Source organism: Chiloscyllium punctatum, chromosome 24, assembly GCF_047496795.1.
Source record: "Chiloscyllium punctatum isolate Juve2018m chromosome 24, sChiPun1.3, whole genome shotgun sequence".
Taxonomy (NCBI): domain Eukaryota; kingdom Metazoa; phylum Chordata; class Chondrichthyes; order Orectolobiformes; family Hemiscylliidae; genus Chiloscyllium; species Chiloscyllium punctatum.
The window spans coordinates 7731765-7740030 of record NC_092762.1 but is presented as its reverse complement, the minus strand read 5'-3'; the positions used below and the strand labels follow the sequence as shown (position 1 = coordinate 7740030).

Here is an 8266-nt window from a genome sequence, read left to right as displayed (position 1 = left end):
ATTGATAGTACAGTCAGCCTGCTTGAGACGCTTGTAGCAGGATATGACATTTTGTCTATAATCAGCGGTGACTCGAGTCAGCTTGGTACAGTAAAACATTATGATAGATGGGGTGGCTGAATATCTAACCATGACAGGTTAGTCTGGGATGGAAGATCATTGTAGCACAGGTGGCAGTAGAATACCTAATAGTGACAGTAGAATAATATGAAGTAGAATTCGGAAAAAAAAACTTACTGACAGAAGTGGAACAACAACGGGAACTAACACCATTGGTTTATTTTATAGCTGGAGTGAGGTAATTCTGACTTATACAGTTGGGCATTCTGATAAGCTAACAAAACATGATTAAAGAAAATGGATGGAGTTTAATTCAGATAAATGTGAGGTGCTGCATTTTGAGAAAGCAAATTTTAGCAGGACTTATACACTTAATGGTAAGGTCCAGGTTCATCGCTCCTTGAAAATGGAGTCGCAGGTAGATCCCAGGTCCGAGGGATTGTTGCTGAATAAAGTGACCTTGGAGTGCAGGTTCATAGCTCCTTGAAAGTGGAGTCGCAGGTGTCAAATCCCAGTCACATACGTGGCTGTCGTTCTTTTAGTCATTTCTTCTCTACGTGTGTAGAAGTAACACAGTGAGTGATCAATTACAATTGGCAGATTTCCATAAGGCGGCTTATGGAATGCTGAAGTTGTGAGATAAGAGCAGTTTGTATTGACATACACAATTCAGTGTTCGAATCTCAGACCCAGGAATTAGACAGAGCGATTTTGAGCGAAATTTGAGCAGGAAAGCTTACCCCAAGACGTAACACCAGTTTGTGTGGTTAGTCTGTTGTATACCTCATTTGTGTGTTTTGCCTCATTGAGGATTTTGTAGTTGTCCCCCTATACAAAAGTTTCGTGCTTTTGCACCACTATACAAAGATGCAGTACAATCAGAACCAAGGCTGATTCAGTCGACTTGTACAGTTATTGACACCTGGAAATAGCACTGTGCACTCTCCTCGAATCTGGAAAATAATTTGCTACATTCCAACTCTTATGTCTCTTTTCATTAAATCGACTTCTGTTCTTCACCGAATCCGATTCAGCAGATCATGTCACTGAGTCATTTAATTGTGTGTGTGTTCAGAATATCACAGTGGAGTGCCCTGGGCCCATAACCCGAAGTCAGACCATCCTCAGTGAACCGGACTCTGCTCTTGATCATTTCATGAACACCAGGAACATATATTTATGTTCTTCAAAATTTACTAACCTGTTTTTCAGAAGCAAGATAAACAGTTCCAGGTTTCTGCTTTTGTTGTCAAACGGACCAAGATTGTAAATGCTGGAACCAGTTGAGACTGTCCGCTCACACACGTCCATTTTCTGCCCCAGGAGGTGTTAAGTGATAGTCACAATCGGATTCTTCTAAAAAGAATAATCTTTTAACCCATTAATTTCTGGTTTTATGGGCCTACCAGTCTACCGCTGGGCCTCTGTGTTAGCGCTGACCACAGCAGTTTCCCGCAGTCTTCAGCTTTTTGTAGCATGGACCTTCGAGGATGGCATCAAAAGATCTTCACTGTAACTGTGTGATACTCTATTAATGGATACAGCTCTCCCAATAGAGGCAGATCAGTCCGCGGGGATGGGATATACAGCACCGTCCCGCGTGGGGAAATTCTGCAGTGTGTCCCACAGTGCACTTTATCATTCAGATCATACCAGAGTGAGAGAGCTCGAAAAGGCCAATTGGTCACTCGTACCTGCGTCAGCTCGGGAGTTACAAAAGATGGTTAAAGCGGAAACACTGGTGATTGGATCAGGTTCAAGTGTTCACATGATGTAGGAAGCAGAAAAAAGATACGCTGTGAAGCGATTGCGATCTGACGACAGGAGCAGCAAATATGTTGTACACTGCAGAAGATATCTTTGAATTATTGAATTCTTGTTGATGGGCCGATCATGCCTTCACTAGGCCACGCTGCTATAGAAGATAAAGTGTCAGTGTCTCCCGGAAATGTGGTGTCGCAGGCAAATATCGCTGTTACACAGCAGGAAATTCCTTTATCCAATGTGATGGCAGTCTTTTTGTTAAATAGCTTAAATATTGAACCCTTTCTCATAAATAATTCCACTCCACCTCAGTGTATTGTACTGTCTCCTTTCCAGTTTACCTGTCATTGTGCCTGCACTGAAGTTGATTTTCTCCTTTTGCATGTCTTTTGAAGTCTGGGTGATGTGATACATTTGTACTCATCCATCTCCTGACAAAATATTCGACTTCACTTCAGCCCGCCATAACCTCACTATCTGATCCCATTCCCGTTGTTTAGGTGTAAGGCGTTCGTCTCAGAACCAGCCTGCCCTCACCCAAAATAAACGCAAAACATAGTCACACTGTTATCACTCCAATCCAGGGGCATCTTCACTCCGAGGTCTGAGAGATAAATGGGAAGGGCGTGGGGTTGGGGGGATGTAGCTGGGAAAGCGATAGTTGGATGAAGGTGAGAGAGAAGTTGATAGGTGAGAAGGAGCAGTGATCAAGTGTGTCCAGAGGGCGATGCTAATTTGGAGGGTTGGGACTTGGGGGAAGGGAAATGAGGAAACTTTTCAAATCCACGCTAATCCTTTGAGGTGACAGAGTTCCAAGACGGAATATATGGCGTTCCTCCTCCAGGCATTGGGTGGTTATGGTTTCACGGTGAAGGGGGCCCAGGACCTGTACGTCTTTGATGGAGTGGGAGGGGGAGTTGAATTTTTCAGTCATGGGATGGTGAAGTTGGTGGGTGCGGGTGTCCCAGAGATGTTCTCTGAAATGACCTGCAAGAAGGCGTCCTGTCTCCCTGATGTAGAGGAGACCACACTGGGTGCAGTAGATGTCATTGGAAGTCGTATAGGTGAATTTCTAACAGATGTGGAAGGATCCCATCGGGCCTTAGACGGAGATGAGTGGAGTGGTGTGGTCGCTGGTTTTAGCCTACCTGTGGTGGCTGGGAAAGATGCCAGTAGTGGGTTGTGGGCCTGTTGGGATTGTAGACCTGACGAGGGGTTCGTGGAAGGAATGTTCTTTTTCGGAATGCTGATAGGGGTGGGGAGGCAAACGTATATCTGATGGTGGGGTCTGTTTGCAAATGGCAGAAGTGGTGGAGTATGGTATGCTTTATGTGGAGGTTGGTGGGGTGAAAGTTGAGGACCATGCGGTTCTGTCCTTGCTGCCAGAGCGGTGGAGTTCAAGGCCGGTGGTGCGTGAAGTGGAAGAGATGCACTGGAGGGCATTGTCAACCACGTGGGAAGGGAATTTGCGATCGAGGAAGAAGGAGACCAACCAGGACGTTTTGAAGGGGAATTGGTCATCATGGGAAAAGATATGGTGGAGGTGGAGGAATTGGGAATAAGGGATGGCGTTTTTACACGTGGTGGGAGGAAGTGTAGTATTGGTAGCTGTGGGAGTCGGTGGGCTTGCGGTTTATGTCTGTAATTAGTCATTCGCTGGACGCGGTGATGGACGGGTCTGGGCAGGGGAGGGAAGTTGCCAAGATGATCCAGGTGTCGTTGAGGTCGTCATGAAAGGTGTTGGTAACGTTGGTGAACTGTTCAACCTCCTCTTGGAAGCACGAATTGGCGCCAATGCATTCATCAAAGTCGCAGAGGAACAAGTGGAGAGAGGTGGCAGTGTAACTGCGAAAGATGGACAATTCCACACATCTGTGAAACAGACAGGCATCGTGAAGTTACATGCGGATGCCCATGGCTACCCCTTTGGTCTGGAGGAAGTAGTAGGATTGGAAGGAGAAGTTGCTGAGGTTGAGGACCAGTTCAGACATGTTTATGATAATGTCAGTGGAAGGGTACGGGTTGGGATGGGGTGAGATGAAGAAGCAGAGGGTTTGGAGACTTCCGTCATGGCAGATGAATGTGTACAGGGACTGGATGTCCAAGGTGGAAATTACACACTGGCGGCCAGGAAACAAAAATCTTGGAGGAGGTAAAGTACATAGGTGGTTTCACGAACGAAGGTGGGGATTGCCTGCACTGGGGAGACAGGACGATGTTGAGGTAGGAAGAGATGAGTCGATTAGGACAGGCGCATGCTGAGACAACAGGTCTTAGGAAGAAGGTAGAATCAGGCAGTGCAGGGGTCATGGACAATGAGGTTGGAGGCTGTGGATGGGAGATTCCCCGGAGGTGATGAGATTGTGATGGCCTGGGAGACGATGGGAGGTGAGGATGTGATCGGGGGCAGGAGGAAGTGGTGTCAGCTAGTTGGCGCCTGGCTTCAGCAGTGTGTCTCAGGCCGACTCATAAACCTCATTCCTGATGAAGGGATAATGCCTGAAACATCGATTCTCCTGTTCATCGGATGCTGCCTGACCTGCTGTGATTTTCCAGCATGACATTGTCGACTCATTAATTATTCTGTTTTCATTTCACACAACTAGGTCTGTGCTGTCTGTTTGCCTCCAGAAAGCAATGTTCCCATTACCTGCTGCAACATCTGCCAGTCTCAAACAAAAACAGAAATTATTGTAAAACCTCAGCAAAGCTGGAAGCACCTGCACAGATGAATCACAGTTAACATTTCAGATCCACTGGGTTCGTCCCACGACAGATGCTGCCAGACTTTCTGAACAATCCCAGCAATCTCTGTTTTTATTTGATTTTCAACATCGGCAGTTGTTTCGTTTTTTTCTTGTTTTCTACCAAAACGACTTGGCGAGTGATTACATTGGATGTTTTGAATATGACTGCGATAGAACGGTCAGATTCCACCAGCCCGCTCCTGCTACTTGGTTCACGTGACCAATGCCTTTCCACTTGGTCACCGCGCCCGACAGCTGCATTGCATATAAATTGACAAATTCATGGTACTCTCTCGGATTAGTAATCAGGAGCGAGATTGTTTGAATTGTTGAAAAAGTAAGATAAACTGAGAAAATACAGGCTATTAAATGGGTATACAGAAGGTAAAGAGAGATTAGTGAATGATAGTGTTCTGACAAAATTTAAATGTCACTGCTGCAGATTCAGAAAATGCTATCATTCACAAATATAGCACAATGTGGAATGTAACTTTTGGTACAAGGAATCCAGCAGATTGCACAATCTTAGTCTGAAAGTCTTGCTGCAAAACTTTTAGTTTTAATGAACGCACACATGGGTTTCAGTGCTGTAATGGTCTCCTAAACTGCAGAAGGAAATCCTTGCCAACGAGGATACGCGGGAAATGTTGACTGATTCATTCCAGTAATGGTAGGACTGTCCTCTGCAAGCATATAAGTACAATTATTCAATGCTCCATGGAGTTTCGAATAAGAGGTGAAGGGAAACATTCCATTTACAAAGTAATCATTCAGTAGGACTCAATACACGGACGCATGAAGTGATGGACAAAGTGGGCAAGAACACGGAAATACGATGCACAATAGCTACGATAATTACTATGTGGAAAGTGTTGAATTCAGATCTACGGTAGCCTCTGATATTTACTGTCCAGAACTAGTCTGCACTGGAATATCTATAGCCCTACTATGATGTATTTGAACTTCAGTTACCTTTAGAAATAGTTGAGACACACTCCGGACATGGATATGCAGAGAAATCATATTTAAAAATCAAAGAGTTCATTGCGTAACTCTGAAATCTTTAGGTCACCCTCAGTGTAATCCTTGACCTCGTCCTCCACCAAAGACATGTGAAGAGTTTAGAAAGGGCTCAAATGCTGCTTCCTGGATAGCAAGCTATTAGGAATCCCAGGGACGGGGTTTACTGAGACATAAAAGCATCAAAAAGGATATACTGGTTTCATCGGTACGATAGAGAGAATGAAGGAGTTTATTCACGAGATGTGGAAATGCTGGATCAGAAACACGCAAGCTTAAACGGAAACAAAAGAGATTTTCACATAATGTGAGGTTTGAAGTGACGAAATCGGGGAAGCTCCCTCTTTCGAGTGAATCTACCAATTCAGTTCGAGCTTCAAAACCACTAGTGAATGATTAAGAAAAGATTGGATGAGAGATTCTTCCACTCAATAAAATTATTGAAATCCTGAATGACTTTCTGAAAATAAAACGTAGATTTCTTATTTCATAGTGTTTTAGAAGACACACGAACTAACATACAAGGAGGGAAATTACCATTGAAAGAAAGGAAAAGTGTGGGTGTGGATTAATTTCGAATTGGTTTTTATATTCAGACACAAAGGTATTTCACGAACACGCACAGCTGAATAAGATTGAGTGTAAAAACTTTATGGACTTAAAAGGTGTAGCGTATTATTCAAGGTGAAGCATTGAAAATTGGACTTTCCGATATGTTAGGACACATCTGCAGAAAGAAGTTACATCCAAATGAGTAGCAATTGAATCATCACTTGGAGACGCAACACCTACTTTAAAGATTTGACCACATTCACATGATGTTAGGTGTATTTCATGCTTTCGTATGTCCACCAAAGAGTCTACTCTGTCTTTTTTTGTGTTTTCCAACCTCTGCACTTTTCTGAGCTGAACGATGCTCAGACTAAAATTGAATAAAATATTCAGACGGTCCGATACGATCAGTCTATTTTTTTTTTATTAATACAATGACAATTGCCAGTTTGCAACAAAATGCATAACATGAAACCAGCTCAACATCTATTTTCCCGGAATTTAACGCAGTGCAAATGGGAAACGTCATCCATCCACTGAAAAATCACCTTCGGCACTGTCTCCACAGATGTCTCTTCACGTTGTAAATATTTGCAGTATGTTTGTTGATCCAGGAGTCATTATCCAGAAGAGGTCGTTATTCAATCCACAAAAACTGGTACTTTCCCATAAACTTGGTTTTGCTCATCATCACCTTCCATCCGTACCCCTCAACACGACGACAAATTGAAGCTGCTCCATGTGAGGCTCAGACATAAACCTTCGGCACAGCACAGCCCACGATATGGAACAGAGATACCGTGCACTGGTCACCTACAGCACTTTGAGCGACATATTAATGCTTACCTCCACATTCCTTGTTGTTCCTTAACGGTTGGGAAACCGAGTTTCTCTGATTCCATGGCTGGTAACTGTGATTACGCGATCATCTTCACCAAATGTTTTTGACCCCGTGTGAGGCAAGTGATGAGCTACTCATTGCAAAGATGGGTAGATTGTTAAAATCTACAACTTCAACTTTTGCTTTCACGAACCCATGAGCCTTTTATTTTGTTTTTCAAATGTAGAAATCTTAAAATCTTCAAATTGAACAGACTCAATGACAGATCTCCATTGTGCCTCTGGCATCAAATTCCAAACTGTATACTACCTCTGAATTCTTCCACCATCGTCCGCTGTTTGCGAACTATTCCTGTTGTGGGAAATGCACTTCCCCGTGTGTCAACTGTTGCTCCCAGTATGTGCTCTGGCACTGCACTCATTTTCCTTCTGACACTTGCTCACTGTGTTGTTGAGATCACACAGTGACTTGGTGTCACACGGCCCAGGAAAATGATACAGATCAAGGTTTTTGCATTGTTGAATTCAATTGTCAGTTTAGCCTTATTTAGGATTTTGAAATTGTCAGTTCTGTACACCAGTTCGTGTCAAAAATATCTGAGTGGAAGAAAGGTGTTCCGAATAATGACATTGAGCACTATGCGCTCACCTCCAGATCTGGAAAACAATTCCTCACAGACAATTTTACACCTCTGCTGTCACGGGTTCTTCATTCTGTTGACTTCAAATCGCCACAGAATTCAATAGACCTTGTTTCATATTCATTTCTTCATTTTTGTTCAGATCACTGTGAGCAGAGTGTCACAGTGGGAGTGCGCTTGCCCCACAACCCAGAGGTCAGACCATGCACTTGGAACTGTACTGCGCTAATTATCATTTCACGAATACCAGGGAGAAATATCTGCTGCTCTATATAATTTACCCAATTCACTTACTCATATTGTCACATGCTTTTAGGCAGTTGGGGCGAGGTGGCTGAGAGGTTAAGGCGGTGGACTGCTCCTCCAGTGTGCTCTGCACACGTGGGTTTGAATCCCACTCTCGTCGCTGTTATCGATGATTTTCAGTGCTGCTACTTTTGGATGACCACAGCTGACTTATTGAAATTGGAACTCCAATGGTCAGTTTCTATGCATTACGCGATTATAAAATCTCAAAGAATAATTTGAGCCTGTTGCCTAAATTGCATTGAAATGTGGATTGAATTGGGATAATGAAAAGGAACGCGTTTCTGTTTTCCAAGTCAAGTTGCTGTGAACTTCTTTCTTTTGAAAGAGATTCAG

At 43.7% G+C, this 8266-nt stretch overlaps 1 non-coding gene across 1 annotated transcript; it reads left to right on the top strand.

The window, feature by feature from the left end:
- Window positions 1–7948: 7948 nt before the first annotated feature.
- On the top strand, window positions 7949–8030 carry trnas-gcu (transfer RNA serine (anticodon GCU)). The gene has a single exon. It is a non-coding gene; the product is annotated as a tRNA-Ser (tRNA).
- The last annotated feature ends 236 nt before the right edge of the window (window positions 8031–8266 follow it).